The 26125-nt window shown below is 37.6% G+C and overlaps 1 protein-coding gene across 1 annotated transcript in view; it reads left to right on the top strand.

Moving 5' to 3' along the window:
- The first annotated feature begins 3197 nt into the window (after positions 1–3197).
- CYSLTR1 (cysteinyl leukotriene receptor 1) overlaps positions 3198–26125 on the top strand; it is a 35803-nt gene continuing 12875 nt past the window's right edge. The window contains exon 1 of the mRNA XM_012755360.2: positions 3198–3598. The gene's annotated coding sequence lies outside the window, so the exon portion shown is untranslated. The remainder of the gene's footprint in view (positions 3599–26125) is intronic.

Genomic DNA, 26125 nt, shown 5'->3' with positions numbered 1-26125 from the left:
CCCTCTCACCTCAGCTACCAAAATGACCCACCAGCCTAGCCCACTTTGCCATCCATATCCATCTCCAGCTGGAATCAGGGGCAAATGCTAACTAGGGCAAAGTAAAGCTGGAGTTTATCATAATCACTATACCTCCCATTTGTATAAGTTTTTTTTTTCCTTTTGTTGGACCTTTATGTATATTTTCTCTTTTGGCCCTGTCAGGGAAGAAAGCCAGGAACTCTATAAATCCATGCAAAGTGGCTCCCTCATTCATGCTAACGAGATGCCCCCCTGCAAAAAAAAAAATGTCAAAGCCTACACAGAGAATCACACATACTCGGTATGCTTCAACCATGCTCACGGATCGACACTGAGATAGAAAAAAGGATGTATGGGGTAGAAATAAATACGCTTACTGTTGATTGAGAATCCAGAAACCTGGATTCTTTTCCCAATTTTGACACTTACTTATATTATCTTGTACTAGTAAAACCCTCTACCCAAACCAGGTATTAATTTTAACATCTGTTCTAAATCTGTGCTGTTCAATGCAGTAGCCATATCTACACGTGGCTATGCTATTGAGTATCTGAAATGTGGCTACTGTCATTGAAAGACAGGATTATTTTTATTTTATTAATTTACATTTAAGTTTAAATAACCACACATGGCTAGTAGCTACCACAGGGCTATGGCAACAGCACAGAATAACGTAGGGGATTACATTATCTACTACATTACCCACACATTACTTGGATGATCTGTACCATCTCTCCTAGGTGGTCTATGCTATTCTGTTTGACAGGATTCAAACTCATCTAGCATTCTCAGTTGGATTGCCCCTGCCTCACTAAAATGATAACCCAAGGTTGCTTTATATCCATGGGGTAGGTGCTGGGACAGGAAGAGGGAAAGTGGTGAGAGCCATATTTCCAAAGCCAGACTTATTCTTTTTTCATTTTCTCTAGGTTTCTACAAGCTGGAACTAAAAGGTGAATCACAGCTATCACAGCCTCTATGAATGAGTGTATGTGTGTGTATAAAACCGGGGTATTGGTACAGTAACACCTTTTATCCACCCTTCCAAAGTACAACTAGTATTGACTGTGAAACAATTTCAGTCCTAAAGAAAAAAAATATGAATCCTCTTGATTTTGTGGTAAAATGAATACATCTTGAGAGCGCCTCTTTATCTCTGATCTCAGTTTACACATCTATAATATGAGAAGGTTGGACTAGATTGATTTATTCAACAAACCAAACAAGGCAATGAACTAACAGCTGAGGACATAAAGATGAATCAGACATGCCATACCTTCAGGAATTCAGTTTAATATAAAGTCTTCAGGAATTTAGTTTAATATAAAGTCTTAACAAGATGATTTTTCACAGCCATTTTCAGCTCTGAGTCCATGTAAGCTATGAATCCTGTGGCTCATGTGTCAATGCTGTATCAAGGAAAATTCCTTAACCTTCTACCCAAGTCCTATTTCATTAAGACAGTTTCCCCATCCAACTACATGTTATTCCTCCCTCTCTTGTACCATTCTCTACTTGGTCTTCTCCACCCCAATAAGAAATTAAGAACTCACAGAGTCTTGAAAAATGAGAAAGAGTGGAGAGACTGCAACAAAGAGGTATCGTTCTGGGCACTTCACACTTTCCAAAATGACAGAAAATATGATGGTAGCTATGTAATAAAGATGGATAGAGAGGAAAAGAAAGGATGAAGAAGTGAGGAAAGGAGAGAAGGAATCCACTGTCAATTATAGCAAATGTGGGATAAATTGATGCAGACGTACAAGGCAAAGATCCATTTGGGGATGGGTAGAGCAATGTCCTTCCCATCACTCAGGAATAGAGAAGCAGCTAATGAAAGAAACAAGTAGGGGAGCACACAGAAGAACCACAGGGCATGCCCTCTCTGCCACAGCTATAGTGATGACATCTTGAAACTGAAGGTTCTAACCCCTTTCTATTTTCTTCATTACCTAAGAATGAATTATCCTTCCACCATAATTCAAAATGCCTATAACATTTCAGACTGGAGGGAAAGTGATAATTCATCCTTTCTCTCCCTTATAAACTTTCCCATAGATCTCTAGGGATCCAAATTCAGTTGAAGAAATACTATTAATAGTTAGAATGTCAATGTAGTTAGTAAAACTTCCCAATGGAGGAATCAGAAAGTCTGGTCTTGAATCCAAATGTTATCTTCCCCTTTAATGTGGTTGGATGGCCTTTTCCCCCAAACATCACCACCACCACCATAACCAAGGATTCTGTGAAAGGAGATCAAGATTCCAGGAACCTTAAAGCCCTTGGCCCCAGGTTGGCTGTGAGGTAATTCTGGTACACAAAGTTTGTAAAGTTTGAGCAAATGACTTTGTTCCTGCAGCAGGTGGGACGCCAGAAGACTATTGCTGGGCTCACATTTTACAAGTTAAAACTAGTTATTAGTTATGGGATCATGTTTACAGAGTATTAAAATCACTGTATTTAGGCCTATCCACATATAGAACCTTCTCAATATAACTCATAATTGATGCAATCAACTCATATTACAGTCTTATCCATTTGGTTTGTATTAATAACATCAAGGTGCCACCCCGGGCTCTAATCAGCAGATACCAGACTGCTATGTCCCTATTCTCCAGAAGCCAGACTGAGTCCCCTACAGCTCCAATACCTCAGAGCCTAGCCAAAGGCCGAGAGCACTTACCTTGTCCCCAAATTCCTAAAACAGGACAACAGACAACAAGCTCAGTCATTCCAGAACATTTTCAGTGAGACAGAAAAAAAGCCACTTTTAATTCAATGGAGGCAATATATTGCTGTAGGGATTTCAGAAAACCAAGCTCAAACTAAGGTACTTATTTTCCAGTACATAAGGCACCAGAAAGGAAAAGGCTTTTTAGAATGTGGATAAAGCCACAAGTGTCATATGGGAGAAAGAAAGAGAGCAGCAAGAAAGGAAAAGAGAGATGAAACTTATCTTGCTTAAGATCAAGTTTCACATAATGCCAGTTATATTAGCATATACTGGTAGGATTATCTTTTCCTGCCTGCAAATAATCTAACTACCCCCAATCATAAAATTCAGAGAGCACTAAGCCAGACAAAGTATACTCCTCCCTGCTTCCCCTCTCAGAGCAGCTGAATGATTTCCTGAGAATTCTATTGCTGGAGCTAGGGGTAAAATCTCATTTATACACACAACCTGCAAGACTCCAGTTTCTATTCTTCCTCTCTCTGTCCCTCCCCCTCCCCCACTTTGCACCAGAGAAGTCAAACTCTGGGTGTGCTTTAGACAGTTTGAGGACTAATCTGAAAGAGGAAGAAGAATCTGTATATATTGGCTAGCACATGTGCCCTGCCCTCTCCCCCCTTGAAAATAGCAGCAACCCATCTTTTTAACAAAGCTTGCCTAAAGAGCAGGCACTCTGTGAATGGAGTACTCTTTTAGGACCCTTCGGGGTATCCAGATTCACTGCACAGCTCACCAACAAGGCTTACCTCTCCAGGGAACTGATAGATTGGATTTACTGAAGACTTGGAGCTTGCTTCTGAGAGCGAATGCAAAAGGACCCTGAACTGTGAATCTTGGAGTTAGCAGGTAAGGAGATTTGGTATTTCAGTGCTAGGACCAGAACAGTATATAGTATAATTGTGCTGATGTTAGATTTTAGCAAGTTCCCAGGAGTTTGGAGATAACAAATGTGCCTTGCCCGCTTTGTATTAGGCTGCTAGTATAAATTCTTTCTGCTGTATGTCTTGGCCAGAGATTTGACAGTCTAATCAGTGTGTCAACAAGTATTTCTCAGTGCTTCTGCTAGGGCTCAATGTCGCAAAATACAGAGGGGACACTCCTCAAGCCTCCAGCACCTTCACAATTAAGCCAGAAATATAAAACATATTTTAAAATCCTATTTTGAGAGCTCAATGGAGTTTCTCTAATGTAGTGGCAGTTTCCTTCAATATAGGGAAAAAAAATATATAGTGACTGCTAAAGGTCAACCAAACAGTGAAAAGTGACCTTTTCATAAGGTAGTTGCACATTCGTTATCCCACTTGAACCTCTCAAAATCCTATAATTTATACAGGGTAAGTGTTACTGTCTTTGTTTTACAAATGAGCAAATAGACTCAGAGAGGTAAAAAAATTTTCTTGAAACACACCACACAACTAGAAATTGGTGAGCTCTGACCAGACTGCAAAAAGAAAGCTCTCTCAACCATACATGAATATAAGGAAGTTGCATGATCTATTTAGTAACTTAGACATATCTAGCACAGAACAGGTTTGCACAGAGCCAACAATTCCTGCATTTTAATCAAAATCTTTTGCCAGGAGCAATTTTCTACTTAGCAAAGAAGCTGTTTTCAAGAGTAAACAAACGAGTTGGTAGCCTCCTATGGAATTCAGTGGTTCTGCCTTCCAGTATTCTGATTGTTTTGAAACTTAGAGAGAGGCCACACACCATATATCTAGTAGGTGATTATTTAAAAAGAAAATGTAACTTTGTGCACCATGTGGGGGATGGACACACTTGAAGCTCTGACCCCAGGGGGGAATGGGGGAAGGCAACACACGTAACCTAAACATTTGTACCCCCATAATATGCAGAAACAAACAAACAAATAAATAAATGAAAATGTAACTAAACCTGGACTTGTTTGTGCATTGTTTTAAATATAAAAATATTTATATTTGCACAATGCATTATAAAATGCAATGGACTACATTGCATTTTAAATATATTAGTGGAATTTGTTTCTGAACAATTATAAGTTTATAGTATCTATTGCAACAAGTCTTAATCATTCACAAATGTATTCTGTTGTTATTTTACTATTAATTAGGTAATTTGGGGGTGGACATGGGAAGTATAGGACATGATGAGTTCTGGTTTTGATCTGTTGAGTTTGAGGCAATCACAATAATTCCAAGGAAATATCTAGTGGGTGGTTGGAAAATAATCGCCCTGAATGTGAGTGATGGGTAAGAGATGGAAGCCAAATTTAAATCTGGAGAGGGTGATAGCCAAAGGCATAAAAATGGCTTAGCTTAGAGAAAAGAAATCAAAGAGATGACCAAGGCCTGAAATGTGTGTAGTACCTAGAGTTTTGGGAAAGAGAAAGAAGGTGGTCCAGAAAAATAAGAGCCACAGAAATATAATCCTTCCTCTCCTCAAAAGATACCAAGAGTCTTAAGGGAAAGTACCTGGTTATTTATTTTTTTTAAGTTCTCTTTCCAAGAAAAACTAGTATATTGCCTCATACACACTGCGAGCACTTACAAAATGTTGATTTCTAACATAAGCAAGTATGGCTAATTTTAGCCTTACACTGTCTTCCAGCTTGAACTCTGTCACAAATTCTTTACAACCTAAGAGTGGCTACTCTAAACCCTCTTGCTACATGATTTTCAGTGCGAATGAAAGTGGACCTGAATAACTGGGAATTTATCCTTGCTTTGACGATTAATCTGCTGTGTGTTCCATAGCAAGTTACTAACCATCAGTATTTCTTGGTGCCTAAATGTATCAACTGAGCTGATAAGGATAATTTCCAAATGTATTAAAGTGATAAATATGAAAGCAACCTGAAAATACAAACCACCACACAAAGGATTTTGTTTAAAGCCCATTCTTTCCAGAAGGATAACATATATAACAAAACTGATTGGATATGGATGGAGTAGGGCCAGCTACTTTCTACTACACTACATTACACCTTCTAGGCCACAGGCATCACTCTAAATCTCAGCAGTCTCATTCTATTCTTTGGACTTGTCAGTAGGATCTAGCCCTCTAGTTGCCACTAGCCTTCAATACCTGTACATAACTCAATATGAATTCTGAAAGGAATGAAATATTTGAGAATAGTATTTAAGAAGTATTTCTGTGAAAGCACTATCAAGCTATTTTCATTATCCACTAAGCCCATCAATTCTTAGGATTAAATGCTAAGGATCAAAAATGAGTTTTATACCAAGTTCTGAATGTAATACAATATTCTACCACTCTGTTCTAAAGCCACTTGTCCAATCATAGATTCGGTTAAAATATAAATCATATTCCTAGAACATATAAGTCTGTATAGTGCCTGTGTCTCTCCCTAAAATACAAAGATCTAAAGTCACTTTTATCCCTCACTCCAGTGTTATTTGGGTTTCAGGCTACATGAACGTCTATGTGGTATGATTTCAGGGCCAGTAAGAAGAGCTTTCCCAGTTCAATCAGATGTGAACAAACTCTTAAAAGATATATTCACAGCAATCAACCCACAAGAGAGGGATTCACAAGTTGGAATGCCAATTTATTGATTTGCAGTGAGGAAATACAACTGCTAAGAAGTCTGATAGACTCAGTGGGTAGTCTCATATCCTCATCCCTACAGAAAAAAAGCAATAAAGGAAGCCATGTAATCCGATTAGATAAATCCAGACATTTTAGGTCTCTTAATTCATGTTACAATCCTGGTGCTAAAACACTTTTAAATGACAATTACTTTTGCCTCTGCATACATTAGTAGACAAGGCCACTGTATAAACATAACTCTACACTCTACAAAACTCCTCTATTTTGCATTTTCATTCTGCCCCATCCCACTCCATCCCATCATGATCTCTTTTCCTTCTTTGTGCCCCACCAGTCCTTCTTCTAAATTGGGGGTTTGCTATATATGGTATAAAAGAGAAAGAAAAATCTTTAAAATTTTGGGAAAAGTTAAGGAGAAATCCTCATAGTAATAGGGGAAAAGAGACAAAACAGAGGAGTAAACATAGAGCCTTGGACATTTAAACACATAGATGGTTTTCCTTTTGATGAATAAAATGTCATTATCTTATTTAGAGTGATTGTGTAATCAATACATCCCAGACATTTGAGCTTCTACTTAAATGTAACTAATGGAAAAGGAAAAGGAGTTGAGATACAGACTTAAGAGTCCTCTGAAAAATTCAGGCTTTCTTTTATTTCTCATCATTCCTTTTCACAGAAAAAGGAAAGAAAATTCCAGTTTGGAATAACATTTTGAGATGTCTAAAGTATAAGACTTGTTAAGATTTCTTATTTCAGATTAACAGTATTTGTTTTTACATAGAGTTATCTTTGTGTTGTCATGGATTCAACAAGATAAATGGGATTGAGCTAATAATAACAACACTCAAACATCTCTGATGTGTTTTACATAGTTGTTCCAAAGTTCCTAGGAAGTCTCCTGGCCTCAGAAGATAATAAAGCTTATTTTCATTCCAAATTGGTTACCTTTTATGCATAATCTGAATTTGAATTCTTATTTAAGACAAGGGGCCTTAAATAAAAAGCAATCTCCTAGAGAACAACTCTCTTGTTCCCAAGATCCAGACATCTAAATGTCCAGAAGTTAGAGGCAGACCTCAGAGTTAGCTGTGAGCAATGACTTCAGAACTTCAGGGAATTCCAGGTTCCTGGTAATTAGATAGAGACTTATACAGGTCTCCCTGGAAAAAGGTAGGCCCTCTATTTAGTGTTTTACAAAAAGTTTGAAAGTATGTAGGCTTTCCATAACATATTTCTATCACAAAACTAACGGTGGAAGTATCCTCCACCGTGCACCTACACCCACACTCATGCACTCCTCAAGATCGCTGTTGCCTTCTTTGTGACTTGGCATTTCCCTTCAGATCTGACATTATGCACCATTTTAATCTGATTACACAGGGTAAAACATTTGTGGTACAGTACAATGGAAGGGAACACACTGCATCATTAGCTCTGAATGCCACAGTCCAAGGTCCTTTTGGGTTTGAGAGTGTCCTGTGTTTGGATTCAACTGTCTGACAATAGAATGGCCTGGTTTGATAGGTATGATGTTCTCCCCTTAAGGAAAATAAACTACTCCAGAAGAAACATCTGAGAGCTGACAGCAATGAAGTATCAGCTCCTCTGTAGTTTTTAATACTAGTGAGAATACTGCTAAGTATATCCCTGGAAATACAAATTATGAAAGCTACTATTTGTAATGATAGGACTACAGTGATGACAGGAGTATCTCCGCCTCCCCCGCAACGAGATTTTTTATTAGCATGGAGGAAAGCCACTGGGATCATTAGTAGATGCCTGATGGCTTATAGATTAAATCTCCATAGAGGATGGATAGCTTTGCTCCAGTCAATCAATAACCAATCACACAATAAACATTTATTACATATTTTTCTATGTGCAAAACACTGGGGTAGGCTAGGCTTTGGGGTCACAGAGCTTATGGAAGAAAAGGCTAGACTTTTCCTCTCCTGCCCTAGGAGTGTTCACAGTCTACCTAAGCAAGATTCCTACATGTTAAAAAGATACAATTCAAGGTAGTAAAATATTGACTGCCATATCATTAGTACAGATAATAAAGAGAATACAAGCTCAAAGACAATAAGAGTGGGATAGGATAAAGCAGGTGTTAGGTAGTGGGACCTAAACTGAGCCTACTATGAGGAGGAAAGAGAATAATAAAAATTTACATTTGTATAGAGCTTTACAGTTTGTAAAACACTCATGTTTGATCTCCTATTCACTCATATACTAATTCGACAAACATGAGTGTGTGCCTGCTGTGTCAAAAGATTAATACAGCATTATCCCTAACGCCTCTGAGCTCAGACTTATGGGATTAACAGCACAACTAACTTTTTCCATTCGACGATAATAGGCTACATGGAAAGGAGGAAAGGGGGCATTGGGAATTTAACCAAATAAAAGCGGGGCCCTACCGAGCCGCACCCTCATAAAATCTTAGCTTCCTGCCTCTTGCCACTACTCAGCATAAGTACAGGAAGTATCTGCCTTAGGAGGCTGAACCCTGAGTCCCAGCCTCCCCCACTTCCTATTCTGCTTCAGCCCTACCCTAGTCACCCCACCCCTATTGGCAGTCTTCCAACACACACAGACCATCCGGTGCACGCTAGCATTTACTAGAAATGTAAAGGAAAGCTTGGGGAGGCATTCAACTTAATATAATCATAAAAGTACATCCAGATACTGATTTAATCTTTTGGTCTCTCCTGTTGTTTCAGTTCAAAAATATCCATGATCAGTCTCACACAGACCCTATAGTCAAACACATCCTCGGGTCTTTGGATTTTCCTTAGTCTCTGACCTAGGCCACTTTTTAAATCTCTTCTAGCCGCACCAGACCACTTATGCCTTCTTTGTTTTAAGCTCTTTGCCTTCCTTCCTGCCCAAATGTGTGGATTCAGTATGCTCCATCTTCTTTCCTTTCTTCTCCAGTGATTTATAAAGTATCCATCCATGAGTCATGGTCCCCTACACTCTTTTGATTTTTCAGGTTTCTTTTTAATAGACTCTACCCTCCTAGAAGTGTCCACGTTTCACTTCCACTTTACACCATTATTTAGATTCCTGCCCAATAGCCCCTGTATTTCCACACCAAAACCATCTTTCTCCCTCTGCCCCCAGACATTCACCCTGGGGACTTAAAGACTCAAAAGCACTTAAAAGCACACACTTCCTCTTCCAAAGTTGCCCAATTAGGAGATGAAGGGAACAAAAATGAATAACGCATATTTGATACCATTAATGGGCTCACTGTCTAAATGGATGTGACAGACGTAAACAAAAAGAGTAATTGCAGCATGGCAATAAATAAGAGACTAGAACCATGCACGTGGGAATATTCATAAAGAATTATAACCTCAACCTGAATCTTGAAGTAGAAATTTGCCACATTCACCTCTTTGACCATGTAAGGGTAAAAGAGGATGCATAGATCATCTTCAGGTAGCCAAATGCATGATGAGATAAGGATCCTGAACTAAGCTGGTAGAAAAGAAAGAGTCAGGAGGTATTACAAAATAAGAATAAACAGAACTTGATGAGGGATAAGATAAGGGTGGGGTGGGGTCAAAGATGACTGTCAGGTTCTATGCCTGACTGACTAGAAGACTATTAGTGGCAATGAAAAAAACAGACAAGTAGTTGGGGAAGTTCATTTTGGGGGAAAGATGTATTTGTTTTTAAACATGTCAAAATTTTAAAAAGGCAAGTGATCCAAGTAGAGCAATCAAATAGGCAGCTGAAAATGAGAAGCTAAAGTTCAGGTGAGTAGTTTGTGGCTGAGACAGATATTTGAGTGATTCACATGAAAGTTGATAAATACTCCAATGAAAGAGAGAAGCAAAGAAATGAGGACCAAACCTCATTTCACAGATCTTGGTTGCACTGATGATCTCAACTGACTTTCTGAAAAATATACCATTGATGAAAGGAGACCAAAAGGAAGAGTGAGGATGGGGGCAGCAGTGTAGTAGTAGAACTGGTCTGATGTCTAGATTCTAGTCCTAGCCTTGTCACTAGCTATGTGTTCTTGAGCAAGTCATGGCCAGCCCACTTTCATCCCCAGGTTTCAGTTTTTTCACATTTAAAATTCACTGGAACAGGATCTCAAAGATCCCTTCTGGCTCAAACTGGCACCTATTCCTAGAATAACAAAGGGTACTTTCTAATGACTTGGGTCAGCAATATAATTTTCTTTAAAAAGAATGAGAATCTCACTAGCCAGTCCCATGTTCTTGCTGAATATGCAAAGTATTATGCTAGCCACTCTAGAGGGAAAATGGGGAAGTATAATGGGAAGTAAAATAGTTCAATGAGAAGATGTAAAAATGTAATCCCTGCTTTCAAGGAACTTGCAATCTAGTTGAACTTTCTGGCTTCACTTTCAGCTGATCCACAGTAAATCATAATTCAGCTGTCAGACTTAACTATAACTTCAGTTGGATGAGGAACAAACAGCTTAAATTTAGCTCTCATAAGAAGTTATGCTTATTGATTTTTGCTTTAGTAAAATGTTCTGAAAAAAATTCCCGTTACTTTTTCAACAGTTATACAAAAGGAAAAATAAGAAAATAATATAATAAATGAACTATAGATCTAATGTACCTTTATAGATCTAAAAACAATTTTGACATGAGTTAATATTATTCAACACATTTATTGGGCACCAAGTATAATTAATGCTCCTTGCTAGTTTCTGCAGAAACTATACATATTAATTAGATCTGATATTTTCCTTAAAAAGTAAATTTAATTTAGTAGTAGAAATTAGGCAAATATACAAATTACTATTTTTAAAAGTGAAATTTAAAAGTAGAGACACAAAGTAAGTAGAAATAGAAAATTGAATTCTGTGGTAAAACAATTGACTTCTCTGGTCTACTATTCTCGAAGGTTCTAACATCCTGAGAATACATTGTACTTCTCCCTCCTAATTCTTCTTCCAAATCTGACCTTTCTACTAACCCTTTCCTCACTGTGTTCTCTGGAACTCCCTTTCTGTTTTATGTAAATTCTCCTACATCCTAAACCTTCTCAAAGAATTCTCCTACCACGTCCTTGCCATCAAAAGCTGCTTATTTTTGTACATCCCATATGCTGTGAAATAGAGTCTGTTGGCTGTCTCCTGACTCTTGGCACCACTCTTAAACTATCACTCTTCCACCATAATGCAAAAAGTTTTTCATCTGTCACCCTTTAATCTTCCTTATTAACATCATTTATCAAACTCCTACTTATTTTTCCCCAATTCACTGAATATTTTGGCATTTGGTGTACAGTTCTTTTTTCTACCTCAAATCTTGCTATCACCTTGGTAACTTCATCTTCCATGTTCATCTTCCATCTTCCACAACCAATCCAGAAAATTAAGTTCAAAATTTTTTGGCTACCTTATCTGGGACAATTTCCATTCATATTCCATCTTGGTTACCCATTCCATGGCTACACCTGGGGCCTTGTTTATCATAACAGAAATGAAATTTTAAACTCCAGTGTACCACACTCTAACCAGAGCTCCTAGACTTTCAGTTCTCTCACTCCTCAATTGCCACTACATCAGTTTTTACATCTCCGTGAGTTTTCAAGTCCCTTGATGACTCCCTTTTCTGCTAATTGGTTAAACTTCTTCATGGTTTCACTTTTAACTAGGCCTTTGGTGGCATTCTTAGCTTCCTTACCCAATTTTCCTTCCATAACATTTGATATGTGGCCCCCAGTCTTAGATCAATTTAAGCATTTGCATTTTTTTCTCTCCTATAGCCAGGCTGCTTGCTGAATACTACTGCAATAGATTACACGATCATGCAGACTGAGGCTGTTAAAAAAAACCCACATTCTAAAACCTCTGCTGATTCATCAAATTTGTAGATAAAAAAAAATAAAAATAAAAAAAATAAAACCTCTGCTGAGCCTCAGTCCTTTCTTAGCCATATTCCTCTCTATTCAAACCTTCATCAATCTTCAGAAGAGTTGAACCCTACTGCAGCCCTCTTTTTCTCAACAGACAACATTGTCTCTTACTTTATCAAGAAAATTAAGCCTTGCAAGAATGAGAAACCTCTTTCTTTGTGGTTCCACTTTCCCTTATATATCAGTATTCTTTTCTCACTCTGCATCCTCTATTAACTCCCCATTCCCCAGAAGATAAACTCACATTCTGTAGAATGATATATAACACCTTTTATGATCTATTTCCTACATTTCTTTACAACCTAATTTCTCACTTTAAATCCCATAGTCCAGTCACACAGACACAATCACCCAAATATACATGCACACATATACAACTTTCATCTTATATTTAAGCCATATCAGACTATTAGATATTCTATAAATATGCCAGGCCATTTCACATCTCTAAGCCTTGCTTGTTCTACTTTCTCTCTCTGCCTAGAATGCTCTTCTTGATGTTCCCCACCCTTTTTTCTTTTATAAAGCCTTTTCTATCATACACATACCATTTACTACTTCTGTTCTCTGTATCCTTTATATGCTTCTATTGCCGCAACAATAATGATGCAGTGCATTAATTTGTTAACATATCTGTGTCTCCCTCTAGTAGACTGTAATCCCTTCATGGGAAGGGCCTGTGTCTTATTTTCCAAAGATCTAGCATAGAATTCACACATATTAAGTGGATAATACATCCCTTTTAATATAGCTAGTATTTCACAGTAGTACAGAGGCTCAGGAAAGTTTATATGGAAGAAATGATATAAGAGATTATCTTAAAGATGGTTAAATTACATCTGATAGCAATAAGGACAAAGGGCATTTTATAGATGGCAAAATGATCTGAGCAAAGGAGAAGAGACCAAATAAGGTATGAAGCTGGTCATAGGGTCATTTCTATGACATGCATATAGTAAACAATGGGAAAATGATTCTGTATGGTTAGGATGGAATATTATTGTAGTCTTGAATAGTTCTGTGAGCTTAATTAATAGGTCACTGGAGATATCTGAGAGGAAAATGATATGATTAGAACTGTGCTTTAAAAAGAATAATCCAGCATAAGTGATAAGGACAGACTGAATGGAAGAAAAATAAGAAAATTAAAAAGAAAGTTGTCAGCTAGGCATGGTGGCTCATGCCTGTAATCCTAGCACTTTGGGAGGCCAAGGCAGGAGGATTGCTTGAGCAAGAGCAAGACCCCATCTCTACAAAAAATAGAAAAAATTAGCTGGGTATAGTGGCGCATGCCTGTAGTCCCAGCTACTCTGGACGTTGAGGTGGGCAGATTGCTTGAGCCCAGAAGTTTGAGGTTGCAATCAGTTATGATGATGTCATTGAATTCTAGCGCAGGTGACAGAGAGAGATTCTGTGTCAAAAAAAAAAAAAAGAAAAGAAAGAAAGAAAGAAAAAGAAAAGAAACAAAGTTGTCGGCCAGGTGTGGTGGCTCACGCCTGTAATCCTAGTACTCTGGGAGGCCGAGGCAGGTGGATTGCTCGAGGTCAGGAGTTTGAAACCAGCCTGAGCAAGAGCAAGACAGCCATCTCTACTATAAATAGGAAGAAATTAATTGGCCAACTAATATATATAGAAAAAATTAGCCGGGCATGGTGACACATGCCTGTAGTCCCAGCTACTCGAGAGGCTGAGGCAGCAGGATTGCTTGAGTCCAGGAGATTGAGGTTGCTGTGAGCTAGGCTGACGCCGCCACAGCACTCATTCTAGCCTGAGCAACAAAGCGAGACTCAGAGAAAGAAAAAAGAAAAGAAAAAGAGAAGAGAAGAGAAGAGAGAGAGAAGAGAAGAGAAGAGAAGAGAAGAGAAGAGAAGAGAAGAGAAGAGAAGAGGAGAACAGAAAAGAAAAGAAGAAAGAAAGAAAGAAAGAAAGAAAGAAAGAAAGAAAGAAAGAAAGAAAGAAAGAAAGAAAGAAAGAAAGAAAGAAAGAAAGGAAGGAAAGGAAGGAAAGGAAGGAAAGGAAGGAAAGAAAGGAAAGAAAGGAAAGAAAGGAAAGAAAGGAAAGAAAGGAAAGAAAGGAAAGAAAGGAAAGAAAGGAAAGAAAGGAAAGAAAGGAAAGAAAGGAAAGAAAGGAAAGAAAGGAAAGAAAGGAAAGAAAGGAAAGAAAGGAAAGAAAGGAAAGGAAGGAAGGAAGGAAGGAAGGAAGGAAGGAAGGAAGGAAGGAAGGAAGGAAGAAAGAAAGAAAGAAAGAAAGAAAGAAAGAAAGAAAGAAAGAAAGAAAGAAAGAAAGAAAGAAAGAAAGGAAGGAAGGAAGGAAGGAAGGAAGGAAGGAAGGAAGGAAGGAAGGAAGGAAGGAAAGAAAGGAAGGAAGGAAGGAAGGAAGGAAGAAAAAGAAGCAAAGTTGTCATTCCTAATATTCAGTAAACAGTGCTCCCATATTGTAACCAGAGAGAGGGCAAAGAAATGGATCAATCCTTGGCTTTTATGCAGTTCTTTGCACAACAGTTTGTTCAACTGGCATGATTTGTAGCAGTATATGAATTTGTCTTATGATAGTGTTTACTGAAAGGCCTTTTGGAATCTGAAACTTAACCATGTGGTGTAATGAAAATAGCACTGGATTGTGAATCAGTTGTCCTGGCTCTACCACTAATTCTGTGTGTTAATTTCAGCAATTATTTTATCTTTTTGCATTATCAAGGGAGTGAGGCTGGATTAGATGTTCTCAAAGTGCTCTTCTAGCTCTAACATTCTATAACACTAAGCCATTCAATCCCAAACAGAGATTTTTATAGCTACTTCTGGTAGCTTCCTTTCACTGAATAGCTCTGTTTGAGAATTGTTTTCAGTATCCTGATATATACTTCCTTTTTATTGACTTGTTCAAAGTGACTTAGTTCACGTTATAGTTGTGTGGGAACATACCTTTAATCTTTTTCTTTTCATATTATTCACTATGTCACTGTGTCTGGTCTCAAATCCTCATGAAAGCCTGAACACCAGGACGCTAATAAGTCACTCTTTGTCATGCCTTTTCTTGCTCTAAAGAGTGCCCAGAGAGCACTGGTAGAACTTTTCAAAGAATTGAATATACCTTAGAGATGCAAATTTTATATTATGCTAGCAGATTTATGGTAACAAAATGGACTCTGAGAAGTGATTCAGTACAGTCTAGTAGAATGAGATTTATATTTTTTTTCCACACACAATGGAGCTTCTGAAGAGGCAGAAGGTGTGATCAATATGGTGCTCAGTCAAGAGTACCTCCCATTTATGGTTTGTGAACAAATTAAGCTTGCTTTCCCCACTTATACCCCATTCTCCCCTTGCCCTCATCACTCTCTCTCTCTCCTTTGAGCTCTACTTGTAACTAAACAGCACATTTCTTGACTAGTATTTGAGAAACTATACAAATTTACTGTGTTCACCTTTACACTGGAGTTACATCGCCTATCTCATTTAATTTGTCAAAGTTATTCAGAATTCTAATCCCCACTCATCAGTTGGTAATGTCTGCATATAATAATGATTTTTCCTTTGCCTATTATCAAGGATATTAATAATACAGTGGTAGGCCAAGGCCAACCCTGTGAAATATGGCTATGTCATTCCTAGACCAACACAGGTCAGGTGTCATCCTCAAACATGATTCCTGCCACAAATTCAATGCCAGTTAGTTACACCTATTGAGGGCTTACTGTGTTCCAAGCCCTGGGTTAAACTGCTAAGAAGACAAAGATGAGTGAGATATTCTCCTTGTCCTAAGGAGCTTTAGTTAAGAAGAGCTAAATGAAGTCCACAAATAGAACTAATAGAAGCACAGAAAATATTTTTGAATGGATGCATATAACACTAGGCATAGAGTAGTAAGTTCCAGAGTTATATCATATTTTCATTTTTATTATGAAGGATGGAACTTAAAGTTTTAAATCAGGCTAGTGGGCTCTTCTATTTACAAATCCAGCTTAATTTCTTCTTACTACTTACTAACTAGTACTTAATATAAATTGATCTTATATCTTTATCAATATCTTTCTAGATATAAAAGTTAAACTCAGAGACCCTATCCTTTAAAAATTTCAGTTTAACCTCAGTAAGTTTAGCTGAATTAATTGAATTAATAGTTTGGGGTAATTTAGACAAGACTAAGCAGACATTTCATTTCATTCTATTTATGATAAAACCACAAGCCATTAATCATGTAATCAAAATCAGTTCAACTCAAGCCAACTTAATTCAATTAATAACTAGTCACATACCATTTACTTACATAGTCATAAGGCCACTTCTAATTCATTCTACTCACTAAGAGCAGCTACCTGGATATATATTGTTGAGAGGAATATAACAGCATTACTGTTTACTGTAACACTCAGGAAAATAAAGTACAGTCTGCTCTTCTACACCCAAGAGTACCCAATATCAGGCAACTGGATGGTATTTTGTTTCCCCATTATGTCCTTCATTAATGGCACCATGTGCCTTTTCTCAAGAGCTTCTCTCAGCAGTGCAAAATATGCCTTTGCCTGGAAAGCTTCAGCTGCATTCCTACGTTCTGCTAAAATTTGGTCTGGAAACCTCACCTGGACTCAAGCCAAAGATCTCTCATAAACCCTTTCTGTTGGAGCATTTATATGTAGACTCTACACTATTTCAATCCCACGTCACCAGAAAACTATCTAAGATGAAATAAACATACACCTGAAGGACCTTGATTAATCATCTCTGACATTGCTATTTACAAGTATACACTTCTACTGCTGCCACTCTTACAGATGTTTCTACTTTGACTTTGGACTACATTTTCCTTTATAGAAAATCCCTCATATTCCATTGGTCTATGTCTACATTTTTATACCAATACCATGCTGTTTTAGTTACCATAGACTTGTAGTGTAGTTTGAAGTCTGGTAAATTGATGCCTCCAGATTTGTTCTTTTTGTTTAAGATTGCTTTGGCTATTTGGGCTCTTTTTTGGTTCCAAACAAAGTGTAGAATTTTTTTATCTCAGAATATTATGGGATTACAAATGTTTTTGTTACAAGAATTGTTTTTGTACACTTTGAGTCAAAGTTATGTGTGCCCATCACTCACATCATGTGCATTGTACTCATTAGGTGTGAATTTACCCATCCCCTCTACCCCATCCGCCTGCTTGATTTTCATTGAATTTTACTACCATGTGTGCACATAAGTGTTGATCAATTAGTTCCAATTTAGTACTAAGTACATGTGGTGTTTGTTTTTACATTCTTGTGATACTTCACTTAAAAGGATTAAGTCTCTGGTTCTATCCAGGTTATTACAAAAGATTCACCATTTTTAATGGCTGAGTAATACTCCAGGGTATACCACATTTTATTAATCCACTTGAGTATTGATGGGCACTTGGGTTGGTCCTACATCTTTCAGATTGTGAATTGTGCTGAAATAAACATTCAAGTGTAAGTGTATTTTTAATAAAATGTCTTTTTTTCCTTTGGGTATGCACCCAGTAGTGGGATTGCTGGAACAAATGGTAGGTATACTTTTAATTTTTTGAGTTATCTCCATACTATTTTCCATGGGGTTGTACTAGTTTGCAGTCCCACCAGCAGTGTACAAGTGCTCCCTTCTCTCCACATCCACACCATCATCTGTTGTTTTAGGACTTTTTGATAAGAGCTATTCTCACTAGAGTTAGGTGATAACTCATTGTGGTTTTGATTTGCATTTCCCTGATTATTAGAGATGTTGAGCATTTTTCCATATGCGTATTTGCCATTATTCTATCATCTCTTGAAAAGCTTCAGTTCATATCTTTTGCCCACTTTTTAATGGGGTTGTTTGATATTTTCTTGCTGATTTGCATGAATTCTTGAAAGATTGTGGTTATTAGTTCTTTATTAGATAAATAGCATGCAAATATTTTCTCCCATTCTGTAGGTTATCTGTTCAATATGTTGATTTTGCCCTTAGCCTTTTAATTTAATCAGGTCCCATTTGTTGATTTTATTGTTGCTGTGATTGCCTTTGGGGTCTTCTTCATAAATTCTTTCCCTAGGCCACCATCTATGAGAGTTTTTCCAACATCTTCTGCTAGAATTCTTATAGTTTCATGCCTTAGGTTTAAGTCTGTTATCAATTGTGAATTAATTTTTGTGAGTGATGAAAGGTGTGGATCCTGTTTCATTTTTCTGCATGTGGCTATCCAATGTTCCCAGAACATTTTATTGAATAAGGATTTTTCTCCCCAGTGTATGTTTTTGGCTGCTTTATCAAAGATCAGATGGCAATATGAGGATGGTTTTATATCTGGGTTCTCTCTTCTCATCCATTGGTCTATGTCTCTGTTCTAATGTGAGTACCATGCTGCTTTGGTTCTTATAGCCTTGTAGTATGCCTTAAACTCTGGTAAATTGATACTTCCCAATTTATTCTTTTTGCTTAAGATTGCTTTGGCTATTCAGGGTCTTTTCTGGTTCAAAATAAAGCACAGAATTATTTTCTCTAGATTTGCAAAAAATTACACTGGTATTTTAATGCAGATTGCATTGCATCTGTAAATCACTTTTGGTAGTACAGACATTTTAACAATGTTGATTCTACTGAACCATGAGCATGGTATATTGTGCCATATGTTTACATCTTTTCTACTTCCTTCCTCAGTATTTTGTAGTTCTCCCTCCAGAGGTTTTTTACCTCCTTGGTTAAATATAACAAAAATATTTTATTTTCTTTGTTTCTATTTTGGACAACATTGTCTTTGATTTGATTCTCAGCTTGACTGCTGTTCATGTATAGGAATGTTACTAATTTGTGTACATTGATTTTATCACCTGAGACTTTACTGAATTTATTAATTAATTCCAGGAGTCTCTTGGCAAAATCTTTAGGGGTCTCTAGATATAAGATCATATTGTCAGCAGAGACCTCTTATTTCCCCATATGGATACCTTTGATTTCCTCCTCTTGCCTGATTGCTCTGGTTAGGACTTCCAGCACTATGTTGAATAGAAGTGGTGACAGTGGGCAACATTGTCTTTTTCCAGTTCTAAGAGGGAATGCTTTCAATTTTTCCCTGTTCAGAATGATGTTGGCTATGGTTTTTCATATATGGTTTTTATAATATTGAGGTATGTTCCATCTATGCCTATTTTTTTAAGAGTTCTTATCATAAAAGGGTGCTGGATTTTGTCTAATGCTTTTTCTGCTTCTATTGAAAGGATTATATGGCCTTTGGTTTTGGTTCTATTTATGTGGTCAATTACCTTTAAAGATTTACATATGTTGAACCATCTTTGCATCTCTGGTATGAAGCCCACTTGATCATAGCAAATTATATTTTTGATGTGCAGCTGAATTTGGTTTGCAAGGATTTTTGTTTTGAGAATTAATGCATTCATATTCATGAGGGATATTGGTGTGCTATTTTCTTCTTTTGTTGCATCCTTTCCTGCCTTTGGTATCAAGGTAATATTGCCTTCATAGAAAAAGTTGGGGAGGGTTCCTTCCTCATGTTATGAAATAATTTCTGCAATATATGTACCAGTTCTTCTTTGTAGGTCTGGTAAAATTAGGCTGTGAGACCATTTGGTTTGGGACTTTTTTGTAGGGAGATTTTTTTATTGCTGCTTCAATGTCATTACTTGATATTGGTCTGCTCAGGAATTCTGTTTCTTCCTGATTAAGCCTAGGGAGGTTGTGTGTTTCAAAGAATTTTTCCATTTCTTTAATGTGTTCAAGTTTATGTATGTATATACAGGTTTTTATACTATACGAAGATGATATTTTGTATTTCCATGGTATCGGTTGTAATATCTCCTTTTTCATTTCTGAGTGAGCTTATTGGAGTCCTTTCTTTTCTGTTTCTGGTTAATCTAGTGAGAGGCCTGTCGATTTTGTTTACCTTTTCAAAGAAGAAACGTTTTGTTTCATTAATCTTCTCTTTTGTTACAGATTTCATTTAGTTCTGTTCTTACCTTACTTATTTCTTTTCTTCTACTAAGTTTGAGATTGGTCTGCTCCTCATATTCCAATTCCTTGAGATGATTCATTGGATTGTTGATTTGTGATCTTTGTTTCTTTTGGATGTAGGCAATGATGGCTGTAAATTTTACTCTTATGATTTTGCTGAATCCCAGAGATTTTGATAACTTGTATCCTCTATGTTATTTCATTCAAAGAATCTTTTCATTTCCACTTTAATTTCCTTCTTGACCAAGTAATCATTCAGCAATAGTTTGTTTAATTTCCATGACTTTGTGTATAGTTGAATATTTCTGTTGAAATTTATTTCTAATTTTATTCCACTGGGGTCTAGAAGATGCATGGTATAATTTCCATTTTTTTAATTTGTTGAGACATGTTTTGTGGCCTAGGATATGATCAATTTTAGAGCATATTCCATGAGCTAATAAGAAGAATGTTTATTCAGCTGTTTGGGGGTAGAATATTCTGTAAATATTTGTTCTAGAGTTCCGTTTAAATCCATCATTTCTTTTCTCACTTTCTTCTTGGAGGATCTGTCCCACTCTGTCAGTGGGGTGTTGAAGTTCATAGCTATTACAGTGCTATTGTTTATCATCTTGTTTAAATCAAATAGGATCTGCTCTATGAATGTGGGTACACCTGTGTTAGGTACATATATATTTAAGATTGTTATGTCTTCTTGTTGAATTATTCCCTTCACTGTTATATAATGACCATTTTTTTGTTCTTTACTTCTGTTGATTTGAAGTCTATGTCATCTGATATGAGAATGGCTGTATCAGCTTTCTTTTGGTTCCCATTTTCATGTAATATTGTTTTATATCCCTTTCCCTTGAGTCTGAATGAGTCCTTATGGGTTAAATGTGTTTACTGGAGATAGCACACACTTGGCTTGTATTTCTTTAATCCATTCAGCCAGCCTGTGTCTCTTGGGTGGGGAGTTCAAGCCATTCACATTTATTGAAATAATTGATTAGTGGGGTGGATTTCTGTTCATCCTATTGATTAGAACTTTATTGATTTGTTTTAGCTCTTGAGCCATTATGGTATAAGGACTTTGAGCTTTAGCTTTTGGGGTGATTTTACACCAGTGGGTGACCATTGTGCTGATCCATGTATAATGCAGTTCTTAGTACTTCTTGCTGGACAGATGGTCCTGACAAATTCCCTCAGTGTTTGCTTGTCTGAGAAAGTCTTTATTTCTCCCTCATATAAGAAACTTAGTTTTACAGGATACAAAAGTTTAGGCTGGCCATTCTTCTGTTTTAGAGGCCTGAGAATGGGGTTCCAGTCCCTTCTGGCTTGTAAGATCTCAGTTGAGAAGTCTGCAGTTAATCTGATAGGTTTTCCTTTGTAAGTTACCTGTTGTTTTTGCCTTATGGCTCATAGGAGTGCCTCTTTCATGTTTACTTTGGTCAGTCTGATGACTATATGTCATGGTGATTGCCTCTTAGTGATGAATATTTCAGGAGTCCTTTGAGCTTCTTATACCTGGATATCTAGGTTTCTAGCAAGGCCAGGGAAATTTTCCTCAAGTATTTCCTCAAATGCGTTTTCCAACACTTGTATATTTTCTTCTTTACCCTCAGGAATATCTATGATTCTTAGTTAGGCCTATTTACATAATCCCATATTTCTTGTAAGTTTTGTTCATTCCTCTTATTTTTCAGTTGTCTTTGGCTTGTTTAACTCAAAGATATTGTCCTCAAGCTTTGAGATTCTTTCTTCTCCCTTATCTAGCCTATTCTTAAGGCTTTACATTGTGTTTTGTATTTCCTTGAATGAATTTTTCATTTTTAGAAGTTCTGTTTGATTTTGATTTTTTTTAAATAACTTAGTAAATTTTCATTCATTTCCTGCATTGTTTTTGTGATTTCTTTGTGTTGGATTTCTATTTTTTCTTGTATTTCATTGAGCTTCCTTACAAACTATGTTCAAAATTCTTCATTTGTCACTTTAATCTTTTCATTTTGGTCAGTATCCATTGGCAAGGAGTTGTTGTTTTCTTCTGAGGGTGTCCTTTTGCTCTGATTTTTCATGTTTCTGGAGTTCTTTTGCTGATTCATTCTCATCTGGTCTCTTGGTCTAGACCTGGGGATTTTAGGCCTGGCTTACAGGCCTCTCTGCAGATCCCCAAAGATCAATCTCTGAGCATGCCAACCAGAGAATTGCTGATCCTGGGTTGCCTATGGAGTGTTCTAGCAGGTTTGGTGTACCTCTTGGGTTACCTCTGACCTGCTGTCTTCACCTCTTCCCAACAACGTATAGTGAATTATTCCCCCCAGCTTAATCTCAATGATGGTGTGTGGTATTTGTAAGTATAAATCAGTCACTCCTTGTTTGATTGAGTTGGAGGGGCTATGCTTAGCTCTCAGGTTTTTCCTCTGTCATTTATTGATGTTTGCCTGGAAAAACCAGCTGCTGAGATAGTCTTTTGTGCCTGTGGTAAGCTCTGGTCCCCCAGGTGGGGCATATTAATGCCCCAACCTTTAGGAAGGACCCTGTAACACCTAGGGGTTTTCTTGATCTCTATTCCCCCTGAGGTGGGAGAAGGAGCGAGACAAATCATGACTGGACTTCAGGACCCTGAAAGGCTTTACAAAGCCTCAGCAAGGTTCAGATGTTGCTTTTCTGGCTCCTACGGGGAGATGCTGGTAAAAGTGTCATGACAAGCTCTCCAAATCTTTAGGACTATTCACAGGAAAGGGGCCTAAATGCTTGTATGCTAAGGCCCCAGGCTGGGATCTTTCTGCTAGTATTTTTTTGAGGATTTTTCCATCTATGTTCCTCAGAGGAATTGGTCTGTAGTTTCCTTTTTTTGTTTTACCCTTTCCTGACTTTGTCCTTAGGGTGATACTGGCATTGTAGGGTAACATAGGAAGGATTCCCTCCTTCTCAATCTCCCATAACAGTTTCAGTAGCATTTGTACTACTTCTTAAATTTCATAGGGGCTGGGCACGGTGGCTCATGCCTGTAATCCTAGCACTCTGGGAGGCCGAGACAGGCAAATCGCTCAAGGTCAGTAGTTTGAAACCAGCCTGAGCAAGAGCAAGACCCTGTCTCTACTAAAAATAGAAAGAAATTAATTACCCAACTAAAAATATATAGAAAAAACTAGCCTGGCATGGTGGCGCATGCCTGTAGTCCCAGCTACTCAGGAGGCTGAAGCAGAAGGATTGCTTGAGCCCAGGAGTTTGAGGTTGCTGTGAGCTAGGCTGACACCACGGCACTCTAGCCCAGGCAACAGAGTGAGACTCTGTCTCAAAAAAAAAAAAGTTTTATAAATGAAAGAGAAATAAATAAAGTCTTTCCCAGACAAGCAAATGCTAGGGGAATTTATCACTGCTAGTCTGTCCCTAAAATAAATAGTCAAAAGAATTCTAAACATGAGAACAAAAGGTCAATACGCACCAGTATAAAAATCACTTCAAAGTATAAAACTCACAGTGCTTGTAAAACAGTAACAGAATTGACAGTACAAAGGCAACCTTGCACCAATAAACATGATGACTGGAATAGTATCTCACATCAATATTAACTTTGAACATAAATGGTCTAAATGCCCCACTCACAACATATATAGATTGATGGAATGGATTAAAAAACACAATCTAAACATCTGCTACCTTCAAGAAACTCACTTAACTGATAAAATAATTTTATGGACTCAAAGGAACAAAAAACTATTCCACACAAATGGAAACCAAAAGTAAGCACAAGTAGCTAGACTTATATCAGATAATCTGACTTTAAATCAACAACAGTAAAAAACAAACGCAAGGTCATTATATAATGATAAAGGGATCAATTTAACAAAAAGGTATAACAATCCTAAATATATATACATCTAACACTAGAGCTCCCAGACTCATAAGATAAATACTACTAGACCTAAGAAAAAGACATAGACAACAATAAAATAATAGTGGGGGACTTCAACACTTCACTGATAATACTAGACAAATCATCAAAGCAGAAAATATACAAGAAACATTGGACTTAAAATGGACTGTAGAACAAACAGATCTAACAGATTTTTACAGAACACTGTATCCCAAAACTGCAGAACAGACATTCTTCTCATCAACACATGGAATATTTTCCAAGATAGACCATATGTTTGGCCACATAACAAGACCCAATAAATTTTTAAAAATCAAAATCATATCAAGTATCTTCTTAGACAACTGTGTAATAAAACTAAAAATCAATTCCAAGAGGAACTCTCAAAACTATACAAATAAATAGAAATTAAACAACTTACTCCTGAGTTGTCTTGGGGTCAATGATGAAATCAAGATGGAAATTAAAACCTGGCCAGGCACAGTGGTTCATGACTATAATCCTAGCACTTTGGGTAACTGAGGTAAGACGATTGCTTGTGGCACAGTTTAAGACCAGCCTGAGCAACATAGTGAGACCCCATCTGTACAAAAACAGAAAAATTAGCTGGGTGTGGTGTCAAGCACCTGTAGTCCAGCCTCAGGAGGCGGAGGCAGACATATCACTTAAGCCCAGTACTTTGAGGTTGCAGTGAGCTATGATGACATCACTGCACTCTAGCCTGGGTAACACAGAGAGACCCTGTCTAAAAAAAAAAAAAAAAAAAAAAAAAAAACTTTTTTGAAATGAATGATAACTTACCAAAATTTCTGAGATACAAAAAAGCAAATTTCAATCGGAGGGGGCGGAGCAAGATGGCGGACGAATAACACTGCCAGACAGAGTGTCTCTGCAGAAAAAACAGATTCTAGCAGAAATTAGAGGAAAAAAGCAAGAAGACAAGCATACAGCGGACAAGGGCCCGAAGGAGGGGTACCTGAGACTCCGGGAGACTCCAAGGGAGGAGGCTGTGGAGGAGAACTGGAGGCTGAGACCACCGGAGCAGCCCGGAGACCAGCGGCAAGGGCACCACCTAACGCCTCAGAAACTAAACAAGGTGTGTGAATACCCAAACAATAACCTAAGGAAAGAAACAACAACTGATCGACATGGGAAGAAATCAGCGAAAGAACTCAGGAAATATGAAGAACCAAACGGAAAACACACCCCCAAAGAGGAGCACCAGCCCCCTAGAAATGGACACCGACCAAAATCAGGCAACCAATATGACAGAAGAGGAATTTCATATGTGGATCATAAGAACACTCACCCAGCTACAACAACAACTCAATAACCAACACAAAGAAACCACAAAAAGTCTCCAGGATATGGGAAAACAAATAGACACATTGAAGAAAAGTGTAACCGAACTCCTGGAAATGAAGAATCAATTCAAGGAACTACAAAATACAGTGGAAAGTCTCAAGAACAGGGTAGATCAAACAGAAGAAAGAATCTCAGAGCTTGAAGATAACACCCTCCAATTAAATAAATCAGTCACAGAAATAGAGCAGAGAAACAAGAAAAAACAGCAAAGCCTACAAGAGATGTGGGATTATATGAAGAAATCTAATGTGAGGGTCATAGGGTTACAACAAGGGGAAGAAGACAACACTCAAGGGTTGGACAAGCTGTTTGAAGATATAATAGAGGAAAATTTCCCAGGCCTTGCTCAAAATCTTGATATACAAGTTCAAGAAGCTCAGAGGACCCCTGGGAGATTCAACGCAAACAGGAAGACGTCACGACATGCAGTCATCAGACTGACCAAAGTATCAACTAAAGAGGCCCTTCTAAGAGCTGTAAGACAAAAGAAGCAAGTAACATACAAGGGAAAGCCAATTCGAATAACATCAGACTTCTCTAATGAGACTTTACAAGCAAGGAGAGACTGGGGCCCCATTCTCACTCTTTTGAAACAAAACAATGCCCAGCCTAGAATATTATTCCCTGCAAAACTAAGCTTCGTATATGAAGGAGAAATAAGAACATTCTCAGACAAGCAAAGGCTCAGAGAATTCACCAAGACAAGACCAGCCCTACAAGAAGTACTTA

The sequence above is a fragment of the Microcebus murinus genome, chromosome X (assembly GCF_040939455.1).
Source record: "Microcebus murinus isolate Inina chromosome X, M.murinus_Inina_mat1.0, whole genome shotgun sequence".
NCBI lineage: Eukaryota > Metazoa > Chordata > Mammalia > Primates > Cheirogaleidae > Microcebus > Microcebus murinus.
This window is presented reverse-complemented; position numbering and strand designations above follow the sequence as displayed.